The sequence below is a fragment of the Peromyscus eremicus genome, chromosome 2 (genome assembly GCF_949786415.1).
Source record: "Peromyscus eremicus chromosome 2, PerEre_H2_v1, whole genome shotgun sequence".
In the NCBI taxonomy this organism is placed as follows: domain Eukaryota; kingdom Metazoa; phylum Chordata; class Mammalia; order Rodentia; family Cricetidae; genus Peromyscus; species Peromyscus eremicus.
Window position 1 is genome coordinate 145,166,881 of NC_081417.1, and position 7,676 is coordinate 145,174,556.

The window sequence follows — 7,676 nt, forward strand, 5'->3', positions numbered from 1 at the left end:
GCCCTAGAGTCAAATGCCCCAGAGGGGCAAGTTTCAACACCTCTTACTGCCCCACCTGTAACATGCCATAAAAAGAGTCCCAGGGTGGAGATGGGCTCCCAGGCGGGGCACTAAAGTGGGGTCTTCTCAGCTACTTGATGGAGGTAACTGAATTCCCCAAGCTGCTATCTTTTTTTAAAGACAAGGTTTGTCAGTGTAGTCCTGGCTGTCCTGGAACTAGCGCTGTAGACCAGGCTGGCCTCAAACTCATAGAGATAAGCCTGCCTCTGCCTCTCGAGTGCTGGGATTTTACCGCTGCCCAAGACACTGTCTTTGCCTTCTTCTACCTGTCCTTCTGTCTATCAGCTCAGCTTCCTCTGCATTTTTTAAAAAGACTTATTTATTTTACGTGTGTGTTTTCCCTGCTTGTACGCCTGTGTAGTCGTGTGAGCCTGGTGCCTGCAGAGACCAGAAGAGGGCCTTGGATCCCCTGGAACTGGAGTTACAGACAGTTGTGAGCTGCCACGTGGGTGCTGGGAATTGAACCTGGGTCCTCTGGAAGAGCAGCCATGCTCTTAACTGCTGAGCCATCTCTCCAGTTCATCTGGAGTCATCTCTTCTGGTTGTTGTCTTGTTTGTTTCTGGAGCTGTGGAGCTCAAGCTGGTCCCTGAACTCATCATGTCTTCCCCGCCTAGAATGAGAGGAATACCAGCAGGCGTGCACAGCCGTGTCCTACTGAACGGAGTGTCAGAAGCAACATTTTACCCTCTTTTCACATTAGAATATTGTAAAATATTAGTGTAAGGGCTCCACCTACTGAAATTCTGATGGCTGGAACTTGGCTGTCAGGGTTCCTTTGTTTTGGTTTTAGTTTAAATAACTTTATTGGACTATAATCAATATAAAAGGGATAAAAAAAACCCACTTAATACATCTACAGCCCCCCAAAAAGTTCTTCATATAGGTTGGAATCCATGCTATACCACTGCATGCTCAGGTAACCACTGATACATTTTGTTTGTTTGGTTGGTTGGGTTTTTTTTATTTTTTGTTTTTTTTGAGACAGGGTTTCTCTGTGTAGCTTTGGTGCATGTCCTGGATCTTGCTCTGTACACCAGGCTGGCCTCGAACTCACAGAGATCTGCCTGGCTCTGCCTCCCGAGTGCTGGGATTAAAGGCTTGCGCCACCACCGCCTGGCCACTGATATGCTTTCTATCACCTTACTTCTACAATGTTCCATGAATGCAAGCATATAATATATAACTTTTGGGGCTGGGGATCACAGTTTATTTTACAATATTTGATGGTTGTTTTTTTGTCAACTTGACATAAACCCAGACATTATCTGGGAAGAGAGAATCTTTTTCTTCTCTTTTTTTTTTGGGGGGGGGAGGGCTTTTTTGAAACTGTTTCTTCTGTGTAGTTCTAGCTGTCCTGGAACTCACTCTGTAGACTAGACTGGCCTTGAACCTGGAGATCTGCCTGCCTCTACTTCCTAAGTGCTGGAATTAAAAGTGTGCACCACTACTGTCTAACATGGAGGAAGAGGGAATCTTAGCTGAGAAAAGCATTGGCCTGTAGGCAAATTTGTGGAGTATTGTCTTGATTAATGATTGGTGGTGTCGGGGGACTCACTAGGGGTGGTGTCACATCTGGGCTAGGGGTCCTGGGTTGTGTAAGAAAGCAGGTGAGTCATGCATGGTGGCACACACCTTTAGTCCCAGCACTCAAGATGCAGAGGCAGAGGCAGGTAGAACTTTGTGAGTTTGAGGCCAGTCTGGTCTACATAGAGAGCTTTAGGCAGCTAGACAGCCAGCTCAAAATATAAAATTAAATGTAAATAAATAAATAAATAAGAAAGGCTGAGCAAGCCAGTGATCCTCCATGGCCTCTGCTTCAGTTCCTGCCTTGACTTCCCTTAGTGATGAACTATGACCTGGAAGTATAAGATGAAACAAATCCTTCTTGAATTGCTTTTGGTCATGGTGTTTTTATCACAGCAACAGAAACCCTAATTAAGATTGACCAATGAATGGTTGACCATTCATTCACGTAAGAACGTATTAATAATTTATTCCGGGTTGGGGATTTAGCTCAGTGGTAGAGCACTTGCCTAGCAAGCGCAAGGCCCTGGGTTCGATCCTCAGCTCAAAAAAAAAAATTATTCCTTCTTATTGCTAAATAGTTACAGGAGAATTTAAAAGTAGTTACAGGAGATTTAAGCACCAGGCAGTAGTGGTGTACACTTTCAATCCCAGCATTTGGAATGTAGAGGCAAGTGAATCTTTGTGAGTTCGAGGTCAGTTTGGTCTACAGAGGGAATTCCAGGACAGCCAGGGCTACACAGTGAAACCCTCTCTCAGAAAACCAAAGAGAGAGAGAGAGAGAGAGAGAGAGAGAGAGAGAGAGAGAGAGAATTTAAGCAAACTGCATGCACAATGTGAGAGAAGAGTCCCCCACAGGCTGGGGAGATGGATTAGCCGGCACAGTGTAAAGACCTGAGTTCAGTCCCTAGAACACCTGTAAACCAAGCCCAGAGTACATGCCAGGAATACCAACGGTGGGGGGATGGACATGGGAGGGTCCTTGGGGCTCACTGACCAACCAGTCTGCTGGAGAACTGGGTACCAGACTGGATGAGAGACATTGTCTGAAAAAATACCCAACAAAACAAAATAGATGGTGGCAGCCGGAGAGATGGTTCAGCAGTCCAGAGATTTACTTCTCTTGCAGAGGACTTGGGGTCAGTTCAATTATCCTCTTACCTCCACATGTGATGATGCACGTGTGTTACACACACACACACACACACACACACACACACACACACACACACTTTTGATTGCAGGCTGAGGGCCTCATAAAGCTTTCTCCTGTTGACGATATCCAGAACTCCAGGAATTTTTGTGACTCAGTTTCTTCTTAGTTGAGAAGGCCATTTGAAGCTGCACATTAACAACTCTGTCTCCTGTCACCTAAGCACAAGAAAGAAGGCTGCAGCCAGGCAGTGGTGGCGCACACCTTTAGTCCCTGCTCTCAGGAGACAGAGGCAGGTGGATCTCTGTGAGTTCGAGGCCAGCCTGGTCTACAGAGTGAGTTCCAGGACAGCTAGGGCTACACAGAGAAACTCTGTCTCGAAAAGAGAGAAGAAAAAAGAAAGAAATTAAGCAGGCTGCTCAACAGCTGCTTGTGTCACCCCTGTTTTCTGTGATGTTACCCGTGAACTATTAGGTTAACACGCTTTTTCAATATGGAGTCATTGCTACACCCTCTGATGATCTCTCAGGCATTGGTGAGCCCGTGGCCCTGGACCATGAGCCTCAGCAATGTGTCTCAGTTCCCCTTCCCCTCAGGTAGTTTCAGATGTCTGGAAGGGTCTCTGGGCCATTTCCCTTCTCTCATGTAGGTTGTGCTCAACCGATGAAATCCCCACAGGTTAGCCTCCACTTGGATAAAATGGTTTCTCTTCAGGGTGTGCTGAGAACTGATACTCAGCGTGTTCAAGGTTCCTTCTCCCCGCCTCTGCCAGAAAGAATGAGTCCATTTTTCCTCTGAGAGGACCTGCTAGAGCTCCTGGAAGAAAATCTCATGAAAGTGTATAACAGGGCCCCAGACCTTAGCACAACCGACTCCATGATGGAAGTGCCATTCAGGCTGTAAAACTCAGCACGCAGACAGCACCATCATCTGCCAAAATGAAAACAAAGCCCTAATCTATCAAAGTCCATCGTTCTGGGAAAGTCTCTAAATGTACTAACCTTGCTTTTTGGCTTCTCTAGTCCCACTTCTGGATAACTGTTCTTGTTAACTGAAGTATGTCAATCTAGAACATGGTTTTTGTGCTTAAAAGTTCAACCCAGAAAGACTCAGAGCTATACTGGGATCCTGAGCACCCAGTGTGGTCACCAGCCTGCTAAAGGCTTTCTATTGGTTTAAACCTGTGTCCGAGCAGTTTTGTCTGGTGACTACCTTACAGCAAGCATGTGGAAGGGAAGCTGGCTGCCCCTCCCCCAAACAATTAGCTTTCTCCGCTGCCTGCTGGAAGCAACTCTGTTCAAGTGTGGGTTTTCAGAGCTGTTGGATGTAGCTCAGCTGGTAGAGTGCTTGCTGAGTGCACTAAAGCTCTGAGTTCACTCTCCAGAGCCGAAAAAAACAGATGTGCTGGTGCACACCTAGAACCCCTGCCCTGGGGAAGTGGGGCTGGTGCACACCTAGAACCCCTGCCCTGGGGAAGGGGAGGGCAGGTGCACACCTAGAACCCCTGCCCTGGGGAAGTGGGGGCAGGTGCACACCTAGAACCCCCCTGCCCTGGGGAGGTGGGGGCAGGTGCACACCTAGAACCCCTGCCCTGGGGAAGGGGGGGTTGGTGCACACTTAGAACCCCTGCCCTGGGGAAGTGAGGGTTGGTGCACACCTAGAACCCCCCCCTGCCCTGGGGAAGTGGAGGGCTGGTGCACACCTAGAACCCCTGCCCTGGGGAAGGGGAGGGCAGGTGCACACCTAGAACCCCTGCCCTGGGGAAGGGGAGGGCAGGTGCACACCTAGAACCCCTGCCCTGGGGAAGGGGGGCTGGTGCACACCTAGAACCCCTGCCCTGGGGAAGGGGGGCTGGTGCACACCTAGAACCCCTGCCCTGGGGAAGGGGGGGCAAGAGTGCAAGGTTGTCCTCAGCTGTACCTAGAGTTCGAGGCCAGCCTGGGCCGCAGGAGACCACCTTGTCCTAGACAGAGTTAGGTTTTTCCTAGCCCAGCCCTGGTTCCCCCAAAGGGTTTGCATTTGGGAGCTCTCTGCATCTGCCTGTCTCCAACTCTGGGGACAGCAGCAGCAGCATTTGCCCTGTGACCTTCCTTTCCTCTCTCCCTCTCCCCTGCCCCCTCAAGTCCTACACTGTATCCCAGGCTGCCCTCCAACTCATGCTGATCCTCCTGCCTCAGTTTCCCCAGTGCTGGCATTGACAGGTAAAAGCCACCACACTTGGATGACCTCACCTTTTTATGAAGAGTTGACTTTTTATCTGGTGGGGTGGGGGACGGTGACTTTCTTTCTGCAGTGTTATTGATCAAACTCAGGGCCTCACAATGTAGCCCAGGCTATCCTAGAACTTGCTATGAAGACCAGGTTGGCATCAAAATTCATATGTGCCTGCCTCTGCCCTGGTACTGGATTAAAGGTATGCGCCACTACGCCCAGTCTGCCTAATGCTTTTTAATCAAATGAATTGACAGACACTACAATTTCTTTTCAGAAGAAGGTGGGAACATACTCCCCTACTACCACAAATGACAAAATTGAGTTTCCAGAGGGTGGAGACGTTTCAGGGGTCAGTGCACCCTGAATGCCCATTACCCTGGAAAATCAGCCTTCATCATGGCGGCTCTGCCCTTCTAGGTAAGCATATTACAACCTTTCTGTTTTTGAGAACTGGGAAAAGTTTGAAATAGTGAGATGATTTTGAACTTTATTTAGTGCTTTGATATTTTTTAAAAAATTACTTTTAAGCCAGGCAGTGGTGGCACACACCTTTAATCTCAGCACTCGGGAGCGAGAAGCAGGCACATCTCTTGAGTTCCAGGCCAGCCTGGTCTACAGAGTGAGTTCCAGGACAGCCAGGGCTACACAGAGAAACCTTGTCTCAAAAAACAAAAACAAAAACAAAAACAAACAAACGAACAGCTGGGCCGACAGACCCTGTGAGGGATTTTTGGTTACTTGGATCATATGAAGTGGGAAGACCCACGCTAAATCTGGCCTCACCTTTTCATGGCAGCCTATGTAAAGGACAGAAAAGAAAGAAACCTTCGCTTTTGGCCTGCTTGCCTCACTCTCACTGATAAGTTATGTATCCAGCTGTTGAGGCGGTCCTTCACTGGCATTAGAGCCTACTTCTTTGGGATTCACACACACACACACACACACACACACACACACACACACACACACACGCACACTAAAGACCAGCTAAGACATCCAGCCTCTCAGAATGAACAACCACTGGATTCTTGGACTTTCCATCATGAGACGGCCATTGTTGGACTTGCTGGACCACAGCTGTAACCACCCTGACATCCCCTTTCTATCCCTTAGTAATCCCCTAACACCTGTGTCTGAGAGACGGCCACCATCTTGAATTATACTACCAGAGGAATGTAGGTAGGACAAAGGAGACCCAGACACATCTGCAGAGTGCTGTAAAGCAAGAAGAATTCTGGACATTTCAGTCCTGAACTAGAAGATACCAACCTCATTGCTGAGGTAAAAATGGAACCTAACTTCAATTAAAAAAAAAAAAAATCCAATAAGCCAAACACCCAATGTTCAGCAGCAGTGCCAATCAGCAGTAGGAGCAGTTTTAGGCCCCTTCCTGTCCCGGCAGTGGTGACAGTCGTGTGCTCCATTCATCTCTGTATCCAGAGTCTTGCAGAGAACTGTGAATAACAGGATTAAGTATTATCTCTGTGTAAACTCAGAGGGCTGAGCACAGTGCTGCCTGTCCATAATCTCAGCATCCAAGAGGCCAAGGCCAGGCTGGACCACAGAAGTTACACAGGACCAGAAAGATAAAGGGATAAAGGGATGTTCCTTTTCCCTTTTTCCTCTTCTGTTGATAATCTCCTGTTTCCAATCACAGTTGATAGATTCCAGCCTGGTGCAAATTTTTTTTTTTTTTTTTTTTTTTTTTTTTTTTTTTTTTTTTTGCTTTTGTTTTTGAGACAGGGTTTCATAATGTAGCTCTGGCTGGCCTGGAACTCACTATGTAGACCAGGCTGGCCTCAAAGTCACAGACAGCTCCCTGCCTCTGCCTCCTGAGTGCTGATGGATTAAAGGCATGCTCTACCACACCTGACTTCTTTTGCTCTTTATATGTGTGATTTGGGGGATGGAAGCTATGGCTTGGGCATGCTAAACAAGTGCTCTACCACTGAGCCACACTCCCAGCTTCACATTTATTTATATATGTATTTATTTATTTATTGTTAAAGATTTATTTATTTATTTATTATGTTTACAGTGTTCTGTTTGCATGTATTCCTGCAAGCCAGAAGAGGGAGCCAGATCTCATTACAGATGGTTGTGGTTGCTGGGAATTGAACTCAGGAACTCTGGAAGAACAGTCAGTGCTCTTAACCTCTGAGCCATCTCTCCAGCCCCACATTTATTTTTTAATTAAAAACTTTACTGAAATAAAGTTTTTAATGGAATATGGTTCAGTTGGTAGAGTGTTTGTTGGCCTAGCATGCCTTAGGTTCAGTCCTCAGCAATGCATAAACTAGACGTGGTGGTGCACACCTATAACCCATGCACTTGGTTTGGTGAAGACAGGAGAACCAGGAGTGATCAGAGTTCAAGGCTATCCTCAGCCACATAGTTTCAGGCCAGTCTACAGTAAAGGAAACCCTCTCTCAAAATGTTTTTTTTTTCAAAATGTTTTTTAATTGAAGTATAATAATGTATCTAAGGTATTAAAATCCTAAGTGTTAGAATTAGGAGCACTTGCCTTGCACATGGGAGAACCTGGGAGTGCTGCCCAGAACCACAAAGTCAAGTGCAGCTTGATGAATTTACACAGTGACACACCTGTGTAGCCAGCGCCTAAGTCCAGAAACAAAATCTTACAGCTTTGCTAGAATCCCTGGATACATGGACTCTTTTAATTTAGGGGTGCTAGCAGAGAGGCACTCTGGGCACCTAAAACAC